Source organism: Ceratotherium simum, chromosome 30, assembly GCF_057802395.1.
Source record: "Ceratotherium simum simum isolate JZ-2026a chromosome 30, ASM5780239v1, whole genome shotgun sequence".
Lineage (NCBI taxonomy): Eukaryota > Metazoa > Chordata > Mammalia > Perissodactyla > Rhinocerotidae > Ceratotherium > Ceratotherium simum.
This window is the reverse complement of record NC_141929.1, coordinates 13739243-13765475: the sequence shown is the minus strand read 5'-3', so window position 1 is coordinate 13765475 and position 26233 is coordinate 13739243. Positions and strand designations below refer to the sequence as shown.

Genomic DNA, 26233 nt, shown 5'->3' with positions numbered 1-26233 from the left:
CGGCCCTGACGTCACATGGGGTGAGGCCGGAGAGGGCAGGCCAGCACGTAAGTAAAACTCAGGCTTCCCTGCAGGAAGGGTGGGGAGAGCAGCTGCCAACGGGGGGCCTGCCCTCTGCATCCCTGTGACTAAAGGAAACCGTGGTGCTGGCGGCCACGGAGGTGCCCTTGGAAGCTGGGCATTGGCGAGAGCCTGAGGGGACTGAGCAGTCAGCTGGGGTTTCTATTGTCACGATTCTTACATTTTTGCTTCCAAATGAACCAAGAGAACCTGATGGTAACAGTGATGCTGGCATTTTCTGGGAAAACCCATATGTAACCCAAATAAAAGGAAGCTTTCAGAGTCCTTCCTGTCTTGGTCTGGGTACCTCAGTTTTTGTTTTTTTTTTCTGAGGAAGACTGGCCCCAAGCTAACATCTGTTGCCAATCTTCCTCTTTTTGCTTGAGGAAGATTAGCCCTGAGCAACGTCTGTGCCAGTCTTCCTCTATTTTGTATGTGGGTCGCCACCACAGCATGGCTGACGAGTGGTGTAGGTCTGTGCCTGGGATCCAAACCCACAAACCTGGGCCGCCAAAGCAGAGCGTGCTGAACTTTAAGCACTATGCCACAGGGCTGGCCCCAAGTATCTCAGTATTTTCAGCCTGAATTCCTAAAACAGGATCTCTGATGATCTCTTAAGGACAAAGAAGAGCGGATTTTATAGCATATCATACAATGAAACGCCCTAAATATCCAGTGTAAACATCATATAATAATCTTGTTCTTTCCAATTCTGTTCTACCCTCAAAATACTCCAGAGTGCCCCCGTCACTGAGCTATTGAGTCACCTTCCCCCCTGGACAGTTCTTTTCTCCTGGTCACCCAAAGTCCTTTCTTAAGGAGGGTGATCTAATCCTTCTCTGCACTCCCAACCCCTCTCCTTGCAACTCTACCCATCTCGCTCAAAAAAAGGCTCATCTTGGGGCCCACTCATCCCAAGCAGAGAAGGAGTTATCATGTATTATTATTATTATTATTATTATTATTATTATTATTATTTGGTGAGGAAGAGTGGCCCTGAGCTAACATCTGCACCCATCTTCCTCTATTTTGCATGTGGGACACCGCCACAGTATGGCTTGATGAGCAGTGTAAGTCCGCGCCTGGGATCTGAACCTGTGAACCCAGGCCGCTGAAGCGGAGCATGCCAAACTCAATCACTACACCACCGGGCCTATCCCTATCATGTATTATTATTTAATGTTTTTGTCTATGCTACACTTTTTAGACATCCCTCAGTGGCAGACACAGATCTGTTTTGGGCACATCTGCTGGAACAACCACTGGAAGCAGAGGAAAGGGTCATTGCTTCTCGGCACTGGGCACAAAGCACTCATCTATTCAACCCACTCTTCTGCTCACTCGTCTGGACTGTTTCCTGAGAGCTCCAGTCCTTGGGAAAGCCTCCCTTCTGCTCAGCTGGCTGCCTCAGTTTCCACAGATCACTCCTGGTTCTTCCCCTCTAGGACTATACAGGCTCTTTCTTTTTCACGTGGGAGACTTATACATATATGTGGACAACCAGTACCCCCACCCCCTGCCATCTGCTCTTCCCCAAGGACACAACAGGGTCCCTAAGTACAACAATTGGTCCATGTTCCTTTTCCAAGGCAGGGAACCAGGGCAGAACCCTGCAAGGCTCATGCCTCCCTCGTAGGGAATGTCATATTTCAGGTCATGGGAACTGAGCCCCCATTGGCCCTGCTGGCTGCCATCCTGCACAGCTCATTCACTTAGCTTATGGCCACCTGAAGCCTTTTTTGTGGACTACTGCTGCTGGTGTAGTGAGGAGAGCTGGTGTGGTCCAGGAGGTGATTTGGACCTGCAGACCTGTTCATTGGAGGGTCACAAAAGATGTGTGATGAAGACTGGGATGCCCAGAGGGGTGATGAATGGGAGAGCAGTAGGCAGTGGAAACCAGAGAAAGCCTGAGAAAAGGGATATTAAAGAGAAGTTTGCAGGGATGTGGAGCCCTGGCTCCATATCAGCCTCCTCTTCAGGAGCTGGTGGTCCCAGTGAAGTATCACTATGTTCCCCTCCCTTGTCTCTCAAGTCTTCCTTCCTACAAGGATCTCATCCATAGTTACTGTTTTCATCACTCAACCACTGCCATACATGTTTGAACATCTGCAGTGTGTCAGAGCAACAGCTCAGAAGACTCTCCAACATCTCTCTCTGACACTGGCCCTACTCCTTGCCCCTGGAGAATGTTTCCAACTGCCCACATCATAGTCTGACCCAAAAGCCCTGCTGTCCCCTCTGATATCACATTCCTAAAAGTGAACTTACTATGGTCCTCTGCAGATCAGCTTAGCCTTGACTTCTGACGTATGACTATATTTTAAGTCTTTCCCCCGTATCCTATATTCCCAAACTCCTCTCCTGTTATACATTTGGATTAACCCTAATTTTTCCCTCTAGTCAGCATGGACTTGCCATTTTCCAAACATGCCTTGCATTTTCCTTCGTAAATGTCACCCTGTCCAGGATGACGACAGAGGTTAATATTCACAAATGCTTACTATGTGCCCAACCCTTTAATCATCATAACAACTGTATGAAGTAGGCACAATCATTATTCCCACTTGACAGATGAGAGAACCTAGGCATGGAGCAGCCCCACAGCTAGCAAGGGGTGGAGCCAGCAGCTGGACTCCAGAATATTCTCTTGACTACCATGTACTTCTTCCCTAACCATTCTAGCCAGAAATGATCTCTTCATTTTCCAACTTTAAAGCAAATCATACATTCCATGTGTCCCACTGCCTCAGTCGGTATTTATAATTTCTTGCCTCTTCTTTTTGTATGTTTGTGCAATTATCTCGTTTGTCCAATGGTATTATAGATTCCAGTAGGGCAGGTAACCACTGTTTCCTCTTTCTCAGGGGGCCTAGGACTGGCTGTTGAAAATATTAGATGCTCCACTCATATCTCTTGAGTGGACCATTTTCAATGTTGGATCTTTGCAAAACAGCCAGGGTCCCCTGAGACTCCTGCAGTGCAGTGGGCTTGGCTGCTGGGGACAGAGCTCTGAAGCTCTGCAGGGTTCATGCTCCTTGGGAATGTAAAACAAAAGGGGTGGACACGTCTGCTTAGACCGGCGGGGTGGCCCAGGATACTGAACACACCATCTTAGAAGGCCACTCTGGGCTGCATAGGACAGTGCTCAGATACAAGGTTCAAAACTACAATAATCTGGGCCATAGATTCTCAGTGCCCTTTGGCCACACACAGGACAGGCATGAGCAGAACTGAAAGTACATGAGACCGATACCAGAGTGGCATCATTTTATTTTGCCAAATAAAAATACTTAAAAAACAATTACCATCAGCAGCATTTCATAAATGAAAGGACACTTCAATACCAAATAGGTAGGAAACACATACTTTCAGAATAAAAGGCAGTTCTTCCCAAGGAAGGGCATCTGGCAACTTTACACTGACATTTAAAAAAAAATATGTTCTATTTAAAAATGTTTATTAACGCAGAAAAATTACAACTTAAAATTTTCTGTGAGCATTAATCGTACATAATTGTTTTCTTGGTTCAAAGTGGTGGATGTGGGGCTCTAAAATCTATGTGTAACAGGAAGTAGATCAAATGTTCACTTTGTTCCAATTCTGAAGTTTTCTTAAAAATATTACTAAAAAATCCACTCTTGCAGAGATGTTGGCTAAAAATGGAAACAGAATTTTTAAAGTTTTTTCGTTCAACTGGAAATCTTCCAGGTGAAATGAGGGAAGTGGAGGAGCCCCGTGGCTCTCTGCCTCCCTCCTGAGAGCCAGGAGGAAGGAGAACGGCTCACACCCAGGGCCTAGCTCACTGGCTGGCACCCCTAGCACGGAGCAGTCAGGGATTCTCTCAAGGTAGCTCCCTTGACCCATGGACCAGTGCCGGTCTGAGGGCTGGCACTGGGGGCACACCGTCTATGGAGGATGAGGAAGAGAAGGGAGTAGGCACCATTTCCTCCTCTCTCTTTTTTTTTTTTTTTGCTGGGAAAGAATCCCCCTGAGCTAACATCTGTTGCCAATCTTCCTTTTGCTTTCTTTTTTTCCCTCCCGAAAGCCCCGGGACATGGTTGTATGTCCTAGTTGTAAGCCCTTCTAGTTCTTCTGTGTGAGCCACTGCTACATCACGGCTTCGGGGGTATGACAGACGGGTGGTGTGGCTCCGTGCCAGGGAACCGAACCCAGACCTCTGAAGCGGAGTGCGCCAAACTTTAACCACTAGGTCATCAAGGCTGGCTCGTGTTTCCTCCTGTCCTTCACTCTCCTTCTGCTGCCCCAGCTTAATTGCAACTTGAGAGTCCTGGAGCCAACAGGCAGTAATGTCGTGGGTGATATGCTTTTGGCAAATAAATCCCAGACTGACCATATAAGCAAGGTGCTTTCTGGGTGGCCTCATCAAGACCACACCCCTCGCTGGCAGAAGCCCAGGTTATTAGTCACAAGACTGTACACACCTCCAGTCTGGGAAGAGACTTCAAGGAGAGCCAGAGCAAGTGGCACGTTGGTGCCGCCAGGAGCAGAAAGTCCCTCAGGTACAAGGAAGTGTCCTCTAGCACGTCTTTCATTGACTGTTTTTCTCGAGTCCAGTTGTGAGATTTCAAAAGGTCTAAAAACCTTCTCCACATGCAGATAGCACAAAGAACCCCCTGAAGAAGGTCTCCCATTCCTATCTGGGCCTGCTCCCATCTGAACCTAGGGGGGCAGGAGGTTCCACAAACTGAGTCCTGCTGGGAGCCGCTGCACCACACACACTGATCTGGGCCACGTTTTCCAGACTTCCACGCCCCAGTGTTTATTTTATAGTTGCACTGGGCTCACCCTTGAATTCCACAGGCAAATACCATCCATGAATCAGAAGTGTGTAAAGGTCATTCCTGGGAACTAGGGTACAACTCAAACTTTAAAACACTTGTTAAAAAAGTTTCTTGGAAACTTCCACAATTCGTAAAAATACTCTCCTGATCCTGAAAGGAAGCCAAAGGGAGTTTTAAAAATCAAAAGGCATCAGAAAATGAAGAATATGTGTGCTCTTTTCCAGTATGTGAAAATTGTTCTGAGGGATGCCTTCGGGCTGGATAAGTTTCCGTATTTGTAAGGGAAGTGAGTAATTCTGTAGTCAGACTCATACGGGCTTTCACAAGAACGGTCAGCCCAAGTATTAATGGATGTGGCTGGATGTGGGGTGCCCAACCCTCCGGTGTCAGGTGATATTTTCTTAGAGAGTCCACCTGAGGGGCACAAGACTATCCTGGGGCAACAAGAATGGAGCTGAAGACTCAACCCCTCATCCCGGCCCCTCCTGACCTCTCCACCTTGGGCAGGCAGGCAGGAGACTGGCTGGCTGGAAGCACTTTTGTGGGCAGGCCCAAGGCTGTTTGCGGAGGAGCCCGGTGAGTCTGGCAGGGTAGCACGAGGGCTGAAAGCATCTCACGCTCCTCATGCATTTGCCTGTGATTGTCTGTCAAGCTGGAACCTAAGTTCCATGAGGGTAGAGACCCTGCTGTTGCTCACCACTAGGTTCCCAGTAGCCGGCACAGGGTCAGCACTCAAATACTTACTGAATGATACATTCATGAATAGATGGTGGCCTCTTTAGGCTCTGGGGCCCAGGCCTGGGGAGGCCACCAAAGTGTGGGCAGGGCAGGCAGGAAGAAAGCTGCTCCAGCGCCTTCCAAAGACTGTCTGTTCTTAGAGAGAGAAGGCCAACGTGCTCCGCCAAGCAGATGGGGTAGGCAAGCCCTGCCCGTTCTGAGCTGAGAACCACTGGACATGCTGGGCGATATGGTGGGGGCAGCGAGGAGGGCATTTGGATGTCCTTAGATCCTCCTAGCCACAGTCCACGGCTGCAGGCAAAGAAGCCAGCGAGATAGCAGGGTCAACCCTAGCTTCTCCAGCAGAGTGCCAATTTCTGGCTGCTCACAAAGCATTACTTCCTCTCAGGTCAGCCCAAGCCACAGCTCTCCTCTCAAGGAGATGGTTCTGCTGACACCACTGTCCCTTCTGCTGCCCTCCCTCTTCCGCCCCCCTCCCTCACACTGAGTTCAGCATCCTCAGATCCAAACTCACAGAGGACCCAGGAGTTGTTCCCTGCCAGCTCCCCGAGGTTCCCAGCCAGTCCCCAACACACCTGTCCCTCAGGGAGGCAGCCCTCAGTGGGCAGGGGGAAGAATCCAGGGCCAGCCATCTAATTCTAGACGCTGCAGATTCAACTCCAGGCTAAGGGACATAGTTCTCTACTAGACTCCATTATCAACTTGCTGTGTGACCTGAGGACCTTCCTCTTGAAACAAGAAGTTGCTTCTCTCTGGCAGGGGCACCCCAAGTTCCTGCTCTGTCCTCACAGGTTGGGCAGGTGACATCAATGAGTGAAGCAGGCAGGGTGTGGTTCATAAAACAGACCCATTTTGTTTGCACATTAAACATATGAGAGTACTCTTCACTCCTACAAGGAAAGATGTTCACTCTCATTTTTCTTAAAACATGAGGCACGAAGAAACAAAAAAACAAACCCATGAGGCACCCTTTAGCTAGAGACGTTGGCACAGAGAAAAAAAGAAATGCAATGAGTTCAGTAATCAACGGTCATTGTCACTTGGTCTTGATATCAAGGAGGCTGTGGGGCACGGAGCGGACTGCAGTGAAGTAGAGGGGTCAGGGTTCAGATGGGAGCAGCCCCCCGAATAGGAAGGGTAGACCTTCTTCAGGGGGGTCTTTGTCCTGTCTGCACGTGGAGAAGGTTTTTAGACCTTTTGAAATCTCACAACTGGACTTGAGAAAAACAGTCAATGTTAACAGGGGGCAGCCCTGACTTAGGTCCAGGGTGAGGTAAGGAGGGGCCCAGTGTTGTCAGACCTTCTGATTTCTAACAAAAGCTAGAAAACTAGATTTCTATGGTGAAATCTCCAGATGTTAAAATTTGACTTGCATTTAAAACAAACAAATGATGGGGGTCAAACCAACCAGTCTGAATACAAACACAGCCCTTGGTCGGCCGGTTTGAAACATCTGGGTGAGCTGCAGCCTCCTGCCCCAGGTACAGCCGCAGAGAAGGACGGGCACAGACAGGCAAGAGCATGGGTTATGCTCCCCTACACAATTCCTAGAATAAGGAATCCAGATGGGAGCCCCCATCCAGGCTGCACTCCCATTGGGCAGGCCTGCAGGGTCAGCTGTACCAAGGCCCTGGATCGGGGTGGTGACAGGCTGGCACCAGGGGGATCAGACCCCCAACGAAGTTCAATGATGAGTGATACAGAGCCTCCTCCTCCCTCCAGTTTTGCCAAGAGGATTGACTTTAAGAGGAAGCAGGGGGTCGGGGAGCAGAAGTGGGTGGTGGATGCTGATTGTACTGGTTCTCTTCCCCTTGTAGTATCTGGAAAGGAGACAAAATCTGTGAAGGGTCAGGAATCACAGTGGAGACGGAGGACTTGCACCAAGGATGTTACCTCCCGGGTCTCATTTCCCAGAATAGAGGTCTTTTATGGGCTGAATTGTGTCCCTACCACCCCCAAATTCCTATGTTGAATTCCTAACCCCACGACCTCAGAATGTGACTTTATTTTGAAAGAGGGTTGTTGCAGATGTAATTAGTTAAGACAAGGTCATTAGGGTGGGTCCTAATCCAATACAACTGGTGTCCTTATCAAAAGGGTATATTTTTACACAGAGACACACAGGGATGCAGGCACACAGAGACACGCAGGGACGACTCCATGTAAACATGAAGGCAGAGACCGGGGTGGCACATCTACAAGCCAAGAAATGCCAAAGATTGCCAACAAACCACGAGAAGCTAGGGAGAGGCCTGAAACAGATCCTTCCTCACAGCCTCAGAAGGAACCAACCCTGCCGACTGCTTGATCTCAGACTTCTAGCCTCCAGAATTCTGACACAACAAATTTCTGTTGTCTAAGCAACCCAGTTTATGGGACTTTGTGACAGCAGCCCCAGCAAACTAACACAAGGCCTGAACCAGTTCCCCTGCGATCCAGATGGGGCCACAGAGGGAGAAGGAATTCAACAAGGAGAGAGAACAATCGAGGGAGGCACCCAAGGAGATGTGGAGACAAGATTCTGCCTCTCATCTTGCACTGATGAGGCAGCAGAAACCAGAGTCTTGTACTTAACAGCCCTCCTACCAGGCCCCTTGTGGGAGCCCACACAGATAGTTGGGGGGGGATTCAAGTACCCCCCGTTCCTGGCCCACCGTCTCCTGTCTACCATCCAGGGGTGCCCTTGTTCCCCTTCCTCAGGGTCTGAGAAGTCACTCCCCAGTTTTCCCCACATGGAAGTGCTGCGTGTGGGTGGCAGGCTGAACTGGGGTGGGGGTGGGAGGGTGGGTGAGGCAAATCGCAGCCCTCTTTAGCACAAACCTTGGCCTATTTCGCACCTCTCCCCATCCCCGGCCATGTGGCTCCTGGGACAGCCGTGCCACCTCCACGGTGAGCACCATTACCACCCCGCATTTGTGGCTGGCACCTCATTGGTATCAACACAATTCTCTCTGAGAGACTGGCAGGAGGTATTGCATAGATGGGGGAAACTGAGGCACAGGGGGACCAAGTCACTGATTCGAGAACTCTCAAATGATTGCTGGGCAAGCTGGGCAGGAACTCACTTCCAGTGCTGTCCCTGCTGAGATTCTTCATGCGCCCTCCTCTGCCCCTCTCAGAGGACTCACTGGGATGCTCGCAAGCCCCTGGCGTGGACTCTGCCTTAGCCACCAGCCCTCCTCCAGTGCCCCCGACCCTGTCGTCCCCAGAAAGGGTTTGCTTGGAGAGTGCAGGAGGGGGAGAAAAGAGAAGAACAACAGAAAGCCTGCACTCTGCACAGCAAACAAACAAGCCGACCACAGAGGCAGTGAAAGGAGGCAGTGTGCTGAGGGGCGGGGGCTGCAGGAGGCGGGGGAGCGGGCATAAAGGAATGTTGTTCGAGAAAGCCGGGGCTGGGCACCGAGGGACGGACAGATGGCCTTTTATCCTGCAGCCTGGGTTTGGCCTGAAAACCCCTTTTCTGAAATGAGATGGTGGCCCAGGCCCTGTGTCCAGCTGCCCCCATGCCATGGAGGCCCACAGGAAGGCGGGGGCTCCAGGTGCCTCAGCAGGCCTGGGAGCACCGGGCCCTGGGCAGGTAGGAAGGGGCAGGCCCAGGGAGGAAGAGGATGGTGCCAGAGCCACAGCTGCACCAAGTGTCTTCTTCGGGAGGAAGCCTTCTGTGTTAACAAGCCCATCCCCGAGGCCCCCGGGGAGCAGTCTCCTCAGAGCTGGTGGTTTTCAGTAGCCAGAAATTTTGGGCTAAAATGAAAGCAGCAGGATCTGCTTGCTTCCATTTCTAATAAGCTGCCCTCTGCCTGACTAGGTCCAAATCAGAAGCCAGGCCCAGCGGCCTCGCCTATCCTTAAAACATTTAAAATAAACCCTTTATGTGCAAAAACAAAACAAAACAAACAACAAAACAAAAATCATACCTGGCAAGAACCCCAAAAGCACACTCACTTCTCGCCGGCCCACAGTCTCTGCAAGGCAATCAGCTGGGCAGGCCACACCAGTGTTCACGGTAGGAAGAGGAAAGGAAATGAGAAAACGAGGACCCTGTGCCTGAGGTGTGAGCACCTTCTCCTGCTCTGGACACGTGGGGATCCGGACAAGACAGTCCCAGCTTCCTGGGACCTTGACATCAGTCCGCCATGGGCCTGGCACTGCGTCTATTCATGAAATGATCCCCCTTGGGTGACATCACCAGCAACCTTGTCACCAGAAGCAGAAGCCAGCATAGCTGGTCAATCCAGGACATCAGAAAAGGGGGCCAGTGGATTGAAAGTACTAAATTATCGCTCAAAACTCACCAGAGTGTGCCCACCAGTTTTCAGGCTATTGACTTGATTCTCTACCAGATCCTGCCACGAACGGTTTGCATCCACATGGATCTTTTCCTCTCTAGCCTCCAACCTCAGATTAGGGCACCGTTGCCAGGAAGGCACCAAGAGTAAGTGGACATGTGGTTTTTCCCAATGAAAGCCTGACTCGGGGATTTGGAGCAGCCCAAAGGGAAAATCCCAGCTGGGAGCCCGGGGTTGGGGGTGGGACCTGAGTGGACAGGGGCAGCTCTCTGAGGATCACCTCTTGGGTCCCGCCTTAGAAAATCCTGCCTTGCGCTGCAGTGGTAGGATAGGCGGGATCGGAGTTTCAACTCTGATGAAGAGTATCAGTAGCCTGCAGGAAATGAGTTCTTCAAGATTTACCCTTTTGTAGATTTGATGGGACATTTCTAGACCGTAGTCTATCAAGACTTAGACCTCAAGGCACCTCAGGTAGGCTTATAGAATGTGCTATCTACAAGGAAATACACTTAAGCCATCTAAAATATTTTATCTCCTCATTGATCCAACTTCTATAATAAAACAAATTTCACATCTATCATGTAACCCTCCAGTTTGTAAGGATTATCCTCAAAATACTGTATTTTGCTGTTTTTTTAAAGGAAAAACGAGCATTGATTTACAAATAACCTCATATATCATTATTTCAGAAACAATATTCCTAAATTTTCCTTTTACAATCTAATAATTTAATAAAGAGAAATAATTGTTCTCGTCATTGTTTACAAAATGGCAAATGATTACACTGCTGAAAACAATAAAAGGCACTGAACTGTTTTATATACAAAACAAAACAATAACAACAAAAAAACCTGCCTTACACCTACTACATCTTTTTACTGATTCAACCAATTCCCTCTCTCCCTGCAATCTTCTCCCATTTATAGTTGAGGGTGTTTATGTTCAGAGAAGTTGACTGGCTTGTCTCCAGTAGTATGGTTAGTTCTAGAACACAAGACTGTTGGACTCTAAGCCTGTGTCTTCTTTTCCACTCTCATTTCTTAAACTAGCAAAGTTTACACAGTAAGCTCTAGAACTGAAGTCTCCTCGTGAGCCTATACTCCATCTTTTATGCTTTTTAAACACCATGTCTTATATTTGTCACCATAACGGTGCTTCAGAACCAGGGAATGACGTCCTTGAACAACCCCAAGGCAAGTTGTCCTTCTGGGTGGTCAGTGCCTCTCTAACATGGCCACAGGTCAGGGACATTACTGAATAGACGATCTGGTGTGGCAAGCAGAGAGGGCAAGAGGGAGCCATTTGTGAACAACACATCAGCTTCCTGAGTCAGAATTACCAGATTAAGATGCCATTATCCTAAAAAGAAATGTCTTGTGACTCTGGGCCACAGCTCTAGACCAACACTGCCCAATAGAACTTTCTGCCATGATGGAAACGTTCTATATCTATGCTGTCCAATATAGTAGCCACTTGCCATGTGTCTACTGAGCACTTGAAATGTGGCTAGTGTGACTGAGGAACTGAATTTTTATTTTATTTAACTTGAATTAATTTAAAATTAAGTAGTGGCATGTGGCTAGTGACTACCACTGTGGACAGCCCTGCTCTGGACTCATATATTCAACCACTATTTGAAATCTCTACCTGGATGTTTCCTTGGCATCTGAAACTTAATGTGGCCCCAGAAAACTCTGTGCCATTGCAAACCTGGGCCCCCACCTCAGTATTCATCATTTCCATAAATAAAACCACCCAGTTGCTCAAGTCAAAAACCTTGGCATCATCCTCAACTCCTCTTTCCCTAACTCTAAACATCTAGACCATCAGCAAGTGCTAGTGGTTCTACCGCCAAGACATTTCCAATTTTCATCCACTTCTTTCCATCCCAGCGGCCATCTAGTCCAGGCCACATCCCTCTGTCACCTGGACAACAGGCATGACCTCTTAACTCTCTTCCTGCTTCCACTCTTGACGCTCTTCAATTTGTCCTCCACATGGCAACCAGAATGATCTAATAAAACATAGACCAACTTTGTCAGTCTTCTGCTTAAAACTCTCCAGTGGCTGCCCATTGTTCTCACAATAAGACCTAAACCCCCTACGACGACCCATCAGCCCTACTGAGACAGGGCTTCTGCTTACCTCCCCGCTTTACCCCACACCATGCTCCCCACATCCACAATGCTCCAGCAACACCAGAGCCTCTTTTTGGATTCCTGATGTCACCAAGACCTGTCATAGCCCAGGGCCTTCGCATGTGCTGTTCCCTCTGCCTAGACTGTTTTTTTTTTTCACCCCATTCTTCTTATGACAGTTCCTTTTCATCCATCAGATGTCAGCTCCTCAGAGAAGCCTTCTCTGACCACCCTCACCAAAAGCTGCAGCTGCCCCTCTGTTGCAGCCCCATTCTGAAATACATTATCTATTATACTACATATAATATATATACACAGACTATTTTAAATATATATGCATATATATAAAAGATATATTCTGTTGTTGCTACCTGTAATTGTCCTATCTGTCTCCCTTCCTCCACTGGCAGCTACACCTCACAAAGGCAACGGCCAGTCATCTTTTTATCCCCAGCACCAAGCACCAAGTCCCAGCATGAAGAGACGTCCACTGTGTTTGTGGTTGAATAGAGGAAGGAATGGTGTGAAGAAGAAGGCAGCCCTGCAACCCCCTGGGACTACTTGGGGCTTTTGCCCACCTCAAATTCGGAGACTGTCTGTTCCTGACCAGGGTGAGTGCTCCCAGCATTGCCCTTGTCCAGGTGAAGACAGAATGAGGGCAGCAGGTTGGTACAGACACTACACAGCCTAGCCAGGGTAAGTGGCAACTCTGAGACCGGAAGGTCACCACTCTCCAGCTCCTCCAGGGGGTGAGTGGTCTTGCCCAAGAGAGTCTGAGCACCTGCACTCAGGTTCTGAAAACATCCATCCCTCATCACCTAATAGGAGTCTACCTTTTCTTAGCAGACGCTGGGGCTGAAGGGGCCTATAGTCATCCTGCTTCAGTGTAATCTACATGTTCTGTTTTACAGATCTCACATGATCTCATTGCAGCCACGCCAAGTCTTGTAGGGATGCAGGGAATAAGGAAACCAAGACTGGGAGAGGTTAAATGACCCACTCAGTGTCACATAGCCAATGAGACACAGAGCTAGACCCAGAGCGTGGGTCTCGGGCTGCAGATCCCAGGCTCCTCCTCTCTCCCTGAAGGCAACAGAGTGGGCTGCCCATTCAACGCCCACTGCGTGACTGCTCTGTGTTAAGCTCCACGCTGGGATCTTGGGGATGCTGGTTCTCTAGTAATGCCAAGAGATCTGCCCACTGAGCCACTTTTAGTGCCCCTGGTTTCTCCATCTCCATTTTACCTCTGCCCTTAGCTCTTCTAGGACAGTGGGTTGCAAACTTGATGGTGCTTCTGAGCCATAAAGAGTGCTCATTAAAAATACAGATTTCTGGGGGCTTGCCTCTGGAGATTCTGATTTTGTAGATTTGGGGAATGGTCCAAGAATACGGATATATATATATGTATATCTTTATGCTAATTAATTCTTTAATTTAGTTACATGTGTTTTTTTCACTTAAATGAAATATCAAACTTTTCACACGAATCTTAAATATTGGATTCTCTGTCGCTACTAGAGTCATTTTTCTGAAGTATAACACAGTTCTCCAGTGCACATTATATTCACTTCCATCTAGGTTGTTCGAGTGGCAGAAGTTGTTTAATGATATCTGGACTGGGAGGAATAGCATCTCCCACTCCTGACCCCAGCCAAACTCATGTCCACCCAGAACCTGTGAATGTGACTATTTGGAAATAGTGTCTTTGCTTTAATCAAGTTGAGATGAGGATTAGGGTAGGCTCTAAATCCAATATGACTGGTGTCCTCAGAAGAGGAGGGGAAATTTGGAGACACAGAGAAGAATGCCTTTGTGCAGATGGAGGCAGAGACCGGAGTGACATATCTACAAGCCACGAACACCAAGGGCTGCCGGCCCCACCAGAAGCTAGGAAAGAGGCAAGAACAGACTCTCCCTCAGAGCCTTCAGAAGGAACTAACCCTGCTGACACCTTGATTTTAGACTTCTAGCCTTTAAAACTGTGAGAGAATAAATCTCTGTTGTTTTAAGCCACCCGGTTTGTAGTACTGTTACAGCTGCTCTAGGAAACTAACACAACTTCACTAGAAACGTGATGCCTTGTTGCATATAACCATTCACGTGCTGTTCTTTTTTTTCTTTTTTTTTTGTGAGGAAGATCAGCCCTGTGCTAACATCCATGCTAATCCTCCTCTTTTTGCTGAGGAAGACCGGCTCCGAGCCAACATCTATTGCCAATCCTCCTCCTTTTTCTTCCCCAAAGCCCCAGTAGATAGCTGCATGTCATAGCCAAACATCCCTCCAGTTGCTGTATGTGGGACGTGGCCTAAGCATCGCCGGACAAGCAGTGCGTCAGTGCGCGCCCGGGATCCGAACCCGGGCCGCCAGTAGCAGAGTGTGTGCACTCAACCACTAAGCCACGGGGCCGGCTCGACGTGCTGTTCTTTATTTCGTTTTATTTTATTTTTCCACTCATCCTTTAAGAACATATCTGTGAGTGATGTCCACAATGTAACTTAGTATTTTTCCAACATTATGAAAAAATTCCAACATGCAGTCAAGCTGAATCTCACCACGAACACCTGTAACCCCACTACCTACATCCTACTATTCACTTTCCACTATATCTTTGTAAAAACAATCTTTAAAGGCTTGCTGTATACCAACATCTAGCTCTTGCAATCATGATGGCATATCCTTAGGAGTGACTACTAAATATCTTTAAATTTATTTGCCTCTCTTTTTTAAAAAATTGGTATAATTTTCATATAACAAAAAATTACCAATCTTAAGTGAATAGTTTGATAAGTTTTGACAATTATATGCCTCCTGGTAGCCAATATCCAAATCAAGATGTAGCACATTTCCACTGTCCCAGAAAAGTCCCAGGAATTTAATAAGCTCCTCTGATTTTGACGAAAGGAAGATGGGGGGATAAGTATTCAGTTCCCTTGGCCAGAGGGACAAGAAGTTTGAGATTTACAGAACTTTCCAAGGGAGGTGCCAAGTTCCCTGTTTGCCAACACAACTGCTTCCCTGCTCTCCCAGCTTCTGGCTGTTCACACACACATAGAACTTGACCTGCAGGCCCCTCCTCCAACCTCAGGCTGTGGATACAATACAGGGTACGCAGGACCCACCCGCTTGCTGAGTTCCAGCGGCAAGGCTGCTTCCAGGCGCTCCCTCCACACCCCTCCCCATGCCCGCGTTCCCCGAGGAAATCGCTCCCATTCCATGACCATCTGGACACCCACTTTGGACATCCCCCACGGGCTTGCTCACTGGAGCCTGTCGCCTGTGTGGGCTTCCTTGAGCCGCTTCCTCCCTGCTCTAGCCACACAACCTCAGGGTCCAGGGCAAGCAGGGCAGCCCCAGCCCCTGAAAGTCAGACTTGGTTGTGTTTCCCCAAGGCCAGCAACATGGCCCAGAAATGACGCTCAGCTCTGGTCCTGCCCTTGGCTTTCTCTAGTGGAGCAGGTGGGAGCAGAATTCTGGCTGGAATGAAACAGAAAGAGGGGGGGAAAAAAAACAACAACTAATGGCTAAAACCTAATAAAAATGAGTGATTCTACTGGTACAGAAGAGAGTCCAAAAATAGACCAAAATATATCTGTGAATGATTGATGTGTGATAAAAGTGTTTTTTAAATCAGTGGGAAAAGACCGATTATTCCATAAATCTACTAGGATAACCAGTTGGTCATTTAGAAAAACATAAACCTAAAATAATCCCTATTTTGTTTCTTATACCAAAAAAACCCCACTAAAATCCAGGTAGATAAAACAGTTAAGCAAAAACAAACAATAAAAACATTAAGCATAAAATTATTATCAGGATACTAAAATATTTTTATGTATAAAATCTTAAAGTAGAGGTGGTCTTTCTGAGAATGATAAAACTTGATATCTTTTACTACATGGAAAATTTAAAGGTTCATGTGGGGGGCCGGCCCCGTGGCTTAGCAGTTGGGTGCGCGCGCTCTGCTACTGGCAGCCTGGGTTCGGACACCGGGCGCGCACCGACGCACCGCTTCTCCGGCCATGCTGAGGCCCTGTCCCACATACACCAACTAGAAGGAAGTGCAGCTATGACATACAACTATCTACTGGGGCTTTGAGGGGAAAAAAGAAGGAGGAGGATTGGCAATAGATGTTAGCTCAGAGCCGGTCTTCCTCAGCAAAAAAAGAGGAAGATTAGCATGGATGTTAGCTCAGGGCTGATCTTCCTCACAAAAAAATAAGTAAATAAAATAAAATAAAGGTTCACATGGGGAAAAAAACATTAACCAAGTCAAAAGACAAAAGAAAACTGGAAGACAAATAGTAATGTGTATGATGGAAAATAGGCTAATATTCTTTATATATAAGGAGTGATTATAAATCAATAAGAAAAAGACCAACTATCTAACAGAAAGATGGGCAAAGGATTTTGGCAGTTTACCAAAAAGATGCAAATAGTTTAGAAACATATGAAAAGACATTTAATCTCTCATACTTTATATAAATATTTAAACAGGAAGCAATTTTTTTCACCCATTGGCAAAGATTAAAAATACTGGTGATACACAGCATTGGTGGGTATGTGGAGAAACAAGCATTCTTATACCCTTTTGGAGGGAGGTTAAATTGGTACAACCTTTTTAGGAGGTCGGAGTGTTTGACCCACTGATTAATCAGTAACCAAGCGTGCAGAGAATGAGTCACGTGTCAGGGCACAGAGAGCCGGCTCCCCTCTGCGAGTCTCCCTCACATGCGGCCACACCTCACCACAGTCTCCCTAGACGGCAGAGGTAGTTTATGAGGTCCAGAAAGCAAACTGATTCAACTTGAGGGCCCTTCTCCTTCTGTCTTCACAGGCCTGACTTCAGCCCAGTCACAAGGATCAGAGGTGACCCTATATTGCACCCTATCCCTCTTTGCTCCCAAAGAAATGCATTTGCTCCCCCTTGGTTTAATCTCTTGCCTAAGATTTGTTCCTAATGGGTGTGCAGTGGAAATACTGGGCACCTGGAGACCACACTCCATGATCCCTCAGAGCTACAGGTTTCTTATCTGTGAAATGGGAGAACTGACACCTTGCCCCACCTATCTTACGAGTTCAGATAGAAATGGATGGGAAAACACTTTGAAAAATGTAAATCGCTATACAAACTTAGGTGTGTTACTATTCGTTCTACAGGGATCATTGTTATCCAAGTGTTCTTTTTTTTTTTTAATTTTATTTATTTATTTTTTTCCCCCAAAGCCCCAGTAGATAGTTGTATGTCATAGCTGCACATCCTTCTAGTTGCTGTATGTGGGACGCGGCCTCAGCATGGCTGGAGAAGCGGTGCGTCGGCGCACGCCCGGGATCCGAACCCGGGCCGCCAGCAGCGGAGCGTGAGCACTTAACCGCTAAGCCCCGGGGCCGGCCCTATCCAAGTGTTCTTTATCTGAGTCCCTGGAGATTCAAGTTGCAAAGGACAGCAAAAATCACCTTAACACACAACAACTCATGAGTCAGCTGATCACTTATAAATTTATTCCCCACTCAAAAACTGACTACTGCCTCCCCCAAATCCCTGCAGTCCACCTAGGTGAAGTGGTGGTTAGGGGTTGCTATCATCTGATAATATACAATGTAACAAAATGCAAACTGACTGAAAAGTGAAATTGAAAATCAACGCAAAAACATAGGAAATTTCATGAAGTCAATAAAAGTAGACTTCAATAGAAAACCGTTTTACTCACAGCTCCATTGCCAAATAAAAATCTGGCAAAGTTAGGCCGGTTAACACTGAAAAACAGGCAATCAACAAAGGATGAGGCTCTTCAAAAGATAACAACCTGTTTATCAGAGGATCAAGAGACATCCTTAGCCCTAAAATACTCTTGCTAAAATGACCCTTTTTATGATCATGCTGTGAACTGCCTATGTGAAGTTTAGAATGTCACACTGTGCTTTCATACAGTTTTGTCAGAAAAACCACACATGGGCACAAAAACAACACTACTTGATTCACCATTTGCTCAATGTAAGAGTTGGCACGCAACTGCAATCTTACTTTTGCTGTCAGGTTAAAATAAACTAAAAAAATCCTTTTCAGTTTCGTTTTTTTTTTTTTTTTAAATGGTTTCTCTCTCTCTCTTTATTTTTTTTTTTGTGAGGAAGATCAGCCCTGAGCTAACATCCATGCTAATCCTCCTCTTTTTGCTGAGGAAGACCGGCTCTGAGCTAACATCTATTGCCAATCCTCCTCCTTTTTTTTTTTTCCCCAAAGCCCCGGTAGATAGTTGTATGTCATAGTTGCACATCCTTCTAGTTGGTGTATGTGGGACGCGGCCTCAGCATGGCTGGACAAGCAGTGCGTCGGTGCGTGCCCGGGATCCGAACCCGGGCCACCAGTAGCGGAGCACGCGCACTTAACCGCTAAGCCATGGGGCCGCCCTCAGTTTCGCTTTTAAGGATAATCAATTTCCCTCTCCCAAACCCCTAGCCCATTTTCTATGAAATTTTCATCTTCATTTAAAGTCGATTTACTTTTCGAATTAGTGTTTTCACGGTCTTTGGATAAATAGCCAGAAGTGGAATAGCTGGATCATACGGTATTTCTATTTTTAATTTTTTAAGAACACTCATATGTGGAAGATAAACAAGCAGGCACATAGATATGGAGAACAGGTTGGTGGTTACCATAGGGGAAGGGGATGCAGGGAGAGTGAGAAGGGTAAAGGAGCCCATGTGTATAGTGATAGATGGAAACTAGACTTTTGGTGGTAAGTACGATGCAGTCTATACAGAAGCTGAAATATAATGATGTACACCTGAAATTTACATAATGTTATAAACATTATATATTATATATATATTATATATATGTGACCTCGATAATCATAATAAAAAAGTAGACCCACTTTAAGTGACTTTTCATCCTAGGAGTCAAGGACTTTCCTACTTAGGTCCAAGGAACAACTGAATTTTTTTACAGCACCCTATCTCCAACCTACATAAGCCATTACAACGGACACCCCAAAGAGCCCTGCCTGGGACAAGAGAAAGCAACCACTAAATCAGGTTGATCTGGCCTTTCCCCTGGCTGGGGGGCATACAGGATCACGGAAGCTGTATTTATTCAGCCCCATATAGGTGCTCCTTATTCCTCCATGGCAGCCAGTCTCAAAGTGTGCGCCTTGAATTGACTTAAAAATTCAAAGTCTCTCTTTGATCTTTGTGGATAAATGATGCCCATTTCACAGACTTTCATTATTTATTAGCTATCACTATTTATTAGCAACTAAGTGGGTTATTATGGACTATTAACATTTGGAATTTATAAAACTAAAACTAGCCATTACTAAAGATCTCTAAAAACTCTGATTCCATTTTCCAGTGGGAAATCTGAGCATCACGCAACGCTAAGCAATGTTGAAAAGGTTCTACTGGGCACAGGAGAACGTAGAGAACTAGAACTCTACTCCTTTTAAATTTTATTGTTTTTAAAGGAGAAATTATGACTATTTCACCTAGGTAATTATCAGCCAAGTTTGTTGTAGATTTCATGGTTCACTCTAAGTGTGTAGTCACATGTACTTGCATCAACGAAATTTCTGGCTACTAGTTTTCCTATGACAGAACTTTAAGACATTCTGTATGCATTGTAGTTCAAATATGTTAAAACAAATCCCCCCAGATTTGCTTATCTGGTACTGCTATCTAAATACTTTGCAACATACTATCAAGGTAAGAAAACAAAGCATTTGGATAATTATGTTTTGAGGCAATGCTTCACAACATGAAATCCTGAATATGAGCTGTATATTTCTCAATGATACACTTTATGAGTATCGCTAACATCAAGTTTGTTGTACTCCAATTTTATTATGATAACAGCTCTTTTTCCACGGGAGAACAAGAGCAGGTGAGGAGAGTGGTTGTTAGAGTCTTCTGCCCATCTTAGATGAACAGCAATTAGGGAAGATTGAGAACCACTGTTCTGAGACTACCTGCTGTAGAGAAATTTGCATAAAAATACACATGAAGGGTAAACAGAGCTGGAAATCCAGGCAACCTGGGTCCTACCGACGCATGTCATCCAGACCCTCATAGCCTCATGGGGACTGGTCACAGCCCTGAGAGCAAGGAGGTCTCTCAGTTGGCATTTTCTGTGGTTAACTTCACTTCTACCCTTGTAGGGGACTCACGGGCAAGGGTGAACTGCAGTAGCCTGGTATGGAAGATGTTTTGCCAATGCTCTCTCTGCTGCAAATAACTGAGGGCAAAGGCAGAAATGAGTGACTCACTTGATAGCCCTCCATCCTTTCCATCAACTCCCAACCCTTACGGCTAACAAAGAAGAAACTGGAAAGAGATTTTGGGTTTTTCTTACATTTTAATTCTTGAAGTGTCTGTGTGTGTTAATTTTACCACTTTCCTTTTCGGTTATGCACACTTCTCAGTTTTTCAAGCAGCTCATTCATTCAAGCATTTATTAGTTCCTGTTGGCATGCACCAGTGTAATGGCGTGCCTAGAGAAACCCAGATGAATCAGACAATTCCAGTCTTCAGAGAGTTTACAGTTTAATAGAGAAGATAAGACATGTAGTGAAAATATAGTAAGGAAGAAGAACACTATGAATGCTGTAACATAGGTATAGGCAAAGTGCTATGAGAGTTTGGGAGAAGAAAAAACCAGTTTTAGATGGGGAGGTAAGGAGAAGCTCTGTGGAAGAAATGGCATTTGAGCTGGACTTAAAGGATGTCGCAATGGGGAGCCATTGCAGATTTAGGACTATTGTAACATAACCAAGTTCCCTTTAGTAACGTTCACGGGCAACGGGGTGCAGAAAGCATTGACAGGGAGAGACCTGCCCAGGAGACTTCTGCAATAATGAGTATACCGGGGCTCTGGCGAAAGTAGGGTAACAGCGGAAAGATATCCTGGAAGGAAGACTAAGGAGGCTAATGCAATCAGCATGTGGTCTGTCCAAACCATCGGCTCTACTTTTTTCAATTACTCCTCATTTTTCCTCTTCTACAGCCTATGGATTCTCTAGGACAGAGCAGGCAAGAGAGACAGGCACTGTTAAAGTAAGAAAAACACAGATAATCTCCCAGACATAGTAGTGCGTGCAATGGGTGGGAATGCAAACTGGTGCAGCCACTATGGAAAACAGTATGGAGATTTCTCAAAAAATTAAAAATAGAAATACCATACGACCCAGCTATCCCACTACTAGGTATTTATCCAAAGAACTTGAAATCAAATTGAATCTAACAATTCAAAGAGACTTATGCATCCATAAGTTCATTGCAGTATCATTCACAATAGGCAAGAGGTGGAAGCAACCCAAGTGCCCATCAACTGACGAATGGATAAAGAAGATGTGGTGTGTGTGTATACATATATATACAATATAGACAATGTATACAATGTGTATATATACAATGGAATACTACTAAGCCATAAAAAAGACAAAATCATCCCATTTGCAACAACATGGATGGACCTTGAGGGTATTATGTTAAGTGAAATAAGCCAGACAGAGAAAGACAAACACCACCTGATTTCACTCATATGTGGAAGATAAACAAACACATGGACAAAGAGAACAGATTAGTGGTTACCAGAGGGGAAGGGGGTTGGGGGTTGGGCACAAGGGGTAAAGGGGCACATATATATGGTGCCTGACAAATAATAATGTACACCTGAAATCTCACAATGTTATTAACTATTATGACCTCAGTAAAATAATTAAAAAAAGAGAGAGAGAGAGAAACCAGCAATGGAGACTGAGAAGTAATGACCAGGGGTACAGGTGGTGAGAAAGGTGGAATAATGCACCCTCCTCCAAAGTCTATCTCCCAATACCTGGAACCCATCAATACGTCATCTTCCATGGCAAATGGGACTTTGAGATGTGATTAAGTTGAGGACCTTGATATGGGGAGATTAGCCTGGATTATCTGGGTAGGCTCAGTGTCATCACAAGGGTCCTTATGAGTGAAAGATGGAGGCAGGAGAGTCAGAGAAGGAGAAGTAGCATGAGAGCAGAGGTCTGAGGGATGCGATTGCTGGCTGGGGGCCATGAGCTAAGGAAGGTAGGCAGCCTCTAAAAGCTGGAATAGGCAAGAAAATAGATTATCCCCTATAGCCGCCGGAAGGAAGGCTGCTCTGCCAACTCATTTTGACCTCTGATCTCCAGAACTGTGAGAATACATTTGTGTTGCATTAAGTCACTGAGTTTGTGGTAACTGGTTACAACAGCAATAGAAAACGAATGCAGGGAGAAAACCAAAAGGGTGTGGTATCCAGAAGCCAAGTGAAGAACGTGTATCAAGGAGGAGGGAGTGACCACAGTGTCAAGAGCTGCTGCCAGACCAGTGAGATAAGGTGAGAACTGACAACCAGGTTTAGAGAGGTGAAGGTCTACGATGACCCAGGCAAGGACAGCTTCGATGCCGTGGTGGTTTTCAGAGAGAACAGGGAGCTTATTACTTGTCTGTCTAAATGCATGAAGACAACATATGGACCAGTGACGAGTGCGTGTCATAAGGAAAATAAATAGACAAGGAAAGAGAAGATGAGGGATGCTGCTCAGGCATCAGTTTGGATTCTTTCCTGGGATGGTTCCCGAAGATGATTACTCTCAGGTGTTTCTGAGATTCCTATTTGTTTCTTTTTATTTCCCCCAGAGAGTCCTAATTTCTGACCTTCCTCCCAATTTGGGTCTCAAGGCCCCTTCATTCACTGATTTCTGGGATGACACCAGGAAGCACTCCTGGAGCCTGTGTTCACCCCAGTGTCCTAGGGAACCACAGTGACCTGGGTCCCTGGATGCTTTACCAGCTGGCTCTAAGTTCATCCTCCAGGTAAGACTCAGCCGGTTTCAAAGAACAAACGCATCTACGTTGCAAAATCGTGAAAAGATTTGTAGGTAGAGGTGAAAACCCAGAGCTTGGAAGTCCCTGGCAGGCAGCAAAGGATGGTGGCTGCTGATGGGCCAGACAGGCTTAACTGGGAAGCCTGTTTGTAGGCTAAGTGGATCTCAACCCCCTTCAGTTAGCAGACTTCTCATGTCCACTTGGCTCCGCATGCAGGGGCAGTTTGGCAAGTTCCCCAAGCATCAGCTTTTATTTGAATTCTCAGCTCAGACTGGCTTTCCAAGTTGGGCTGTGCTCAAGATGTTCCAGAGCCTGGGGTGGGAACCCCAAGTCTTCCTGCACTTAGCTCTCCTCCCTATTGTCCATCCCCATTTAATTACTCAAGCCCTAAAGCTCCGAACGGCCAGACCCCAAAGCCTGGCAGAACCACATGTGGCAGAATCTGTGGACTTCTCAACCACTGAGAGAGATGCGCCCTGTGGGATTAGCACATTCAGACCTCAGGGTTACTGCGACAGCAGTGGCTGTGGAGTAGAGGCTTGCCCTCCTCCAGGGTCTTCTCAAACAGAGGGCTTGTATCCAGGGGTGTAGTCAGTTGTTGGCCCACCAGAGGGGCTCTCAAGGTCTGTGTGTGTGTGTGAGACGGGGGAAGTATGAGCTGCCCTTTGACATTATTATCCTCTTGGCGGCAGGTTTGGGGTAAGGAAAGGAGTTCAGTGGGACTGTGATGAAAACTGTAGCTTTCTCACCAGAAAAATGCACGACCATGCGTTTTTACACACAATTTCATCTCTTTCCTCAATCCCAGAAAATGATCCATAGGACACGAGAGTTAAAAAGCTCTGCTCTGTATGTTTCCCAAAGTGTGATATATATTCCTCTAAAGGTGCCCAAGACAATTTGATTTTAGCGGGTACAAGGATGAGCATTTTTTATTTTAATAGATATTTCAATAATATTTTAAATATCAAAATATTCTGATTTTAATATTTATTTTAAAGTGCATGTAAAACCTGTGATTTTACAGGTATTATTGCTTAGCGTGAGTAAATGGTAAAATAAAAGTGAGTCTACTTAAAAATATTAAATATAATAGTTCAGGTTGTATGTCAGTTTGGTAAAAACTGGGACAGTGGTGGATGACCCATGTCTGGGAAGTCTGGGAAGCACAGTATCCATGGCCTTGGAGCAGTTTGGACCCAAAGTTCTCTCCTTTCCTCTCTCTTTTTTTTTTTTTTAAAAAGGCTGATTGCAGCTCAATAAATGGACTTCATGCCCCACTAATGACGTGAGCTGCACCTGGAAGAACCCGGTTCTTACCTGAACCTGGAGTGAGGAGCTTGACCCTGCCGGACCCTGAGGGCCAAGGCTCAGCCTTCACTCTCCTGCTTGCTCAAGGTGGACAGCTCAGCTTCCTCAAGTCCAAGGCCAGGGCCACAGCAGACCTTGTTTCATCCCCCAAGTATGCTGGTCCAAACAAGTTTGACTTGTTTTGTGTGTGTGTGCCTTCCTGTGAGTGTGAATGTGTGTGTAAGTGTGTACACAGAGGGGGTGTGGCAAAGTGGGGAAGAGGGGAAACCAACGGGGCCAGGAGGTCCCCCTGGAAATTTCACAGCAGAGCTGCAGGACGCGCCCCTCCAAGGACTATGCTCGGGAAGGACCCCTAGGAGAGGCCCCATTCAGAAATGAGCCCCAAACAACAGAGTTGATTCATGACACTCCCCTCCCCCATTAACGCCCCTCCTGGTCCTCACATTACAAGAGCCAGGTTCTAACCTCAACAGGTGTCAGCATCCCTGGTCAACATGCCTGGTCCAGCAGGAGGAGAGGACAGAGGTGGAGATGGCAGCATGGGGGTTGCTAGAAAGGCTTAGCTAGAGAGAAGAACAGAAACGTCTTGTCTCCATTCAGGCCTTAAGAAGAGGGCTTCTCTCTGAAAGGATACCCTGCTCCAGATTTCTCCTCTCTCTCTCCCCCCCAATTTAAAGACAACCCTACACTAGTTTTCAGAATAGAAATCTGCAGACAGAAGCCAACAGGCAACTGGAGTATTGGATGACTATGGCCATTGGTCAAGTTTGGGCCATGGGTTTGTAAGTGTGTTGTTAGTTTTTAGTTTTTTTCCCACATCCTCATACTGGGGCCCCCATATAAGGATGCCTGCAACATGGCCACACTGGGACTCTTTGGGTAACAGGTGAGTACTGGTAGGAAGCAAATTTGGACTCAGTATTGTCTGAGTCCTCCCCGAAGGTCAGGTAAGGCGAAGCAAAGCAAAATAAAATCAAACCACAGTACTGGGTAGTTAGCAGAGCTGGGAAGGTGGAGCCATCTAGGGCAGCTGACCAGGAGTGATGCTCACGATGGAGCTGTGAGGAGAAGCCACACCCGAAGGCTCCTGTTTACAGGACACAGTCACAACGTAGGATGGCTCCCATGAGCCATCACAAGCCTGGAAGTCTCTTGTATTCTGGTCCCAACCTCTCATTTCCTACAATCAGCTTTAGTTATATGTATGGCTAAACCTTCTGCCCCTTCAGCATGACTCAACACAAAACATCAGCTTCCAAGATTAGATTGGGCTCCCACTGCAGAATGCTGAGTCCTGGCATTTTACGTATGAAACCTCCCAAATTCGACCCCCTTCTCCCCTTGGTCACAGCCACCGTGGTACAAGCCACCATTACCTCTCGCCCGGGCTATGCAGAAGCCTCCTGCCTAGTCCCTCACACCCACTTGGGCTCCCTTGGCACTGCAGCCAGAGTGCTCTTCCAAAGATGCAAATCTGACCACGCCACACCCCTGCTTGAATCCCTTCCCTGGCTTCCCATCATTCTTAGAATCAAGTCCCAAATCCTGACCACAGCCTAGAAGGCCCCGCATGATGTGGCCCCAGCTGATCTCTGGCCTCCTCCCCCATCCCTCTCCTTGCCCACAGCCTCTGTCACATTGATTTTATTTCTATCCTTGACTGTGCCAAGCCCTTCCCCTTCAGAGCCTTCACGCTTGCTGTTCTGTCTGGAATGTTCTTCCCATCGCACTTCACCTGGCTAAGCCCTATCCATCCAATAGCTCAGTGTAAGTGTTGCTTTCTCAAGAAAGCTCTTCCTGAACCCCTCCCCTCCAAACCTACACTCTGACAGCAGTGGGTAATTAAATAATTACTGTGCGATTAGTATGTTCCCTCCCCTTCCTCATTAGACTGTTAGCTCCATGAAGACCATATTGGTTTTGTCCATTGGTGCCTCCCCAGTGCCTAGCTCAGTGCTGCCAACCATTAAGGGACCAAGTGAATGAGTGAATAAATTATTGAAGAATTAGGCAAGATGGCCCAGTGACAAGCCACCTGAAACAGTGAGAAGCAAGTCCT

At 46.7% G+C, this 26233-nt stretch overlaps 1 protein-coding gene across 1 annotated transcript in view; it reads right to left on the bottom strand.

The window, feature by feature from the left end:
- FA2H (fatty acid 2-hydroxylase) overlaps positions 1 to 26233 on the bottom strand; it is a 52087-nt gene that overhangs the window by 24150 nt on the left and 1704 nt on the right. The gene's annotated exons all lie outside the window — the stretch shown is intronic.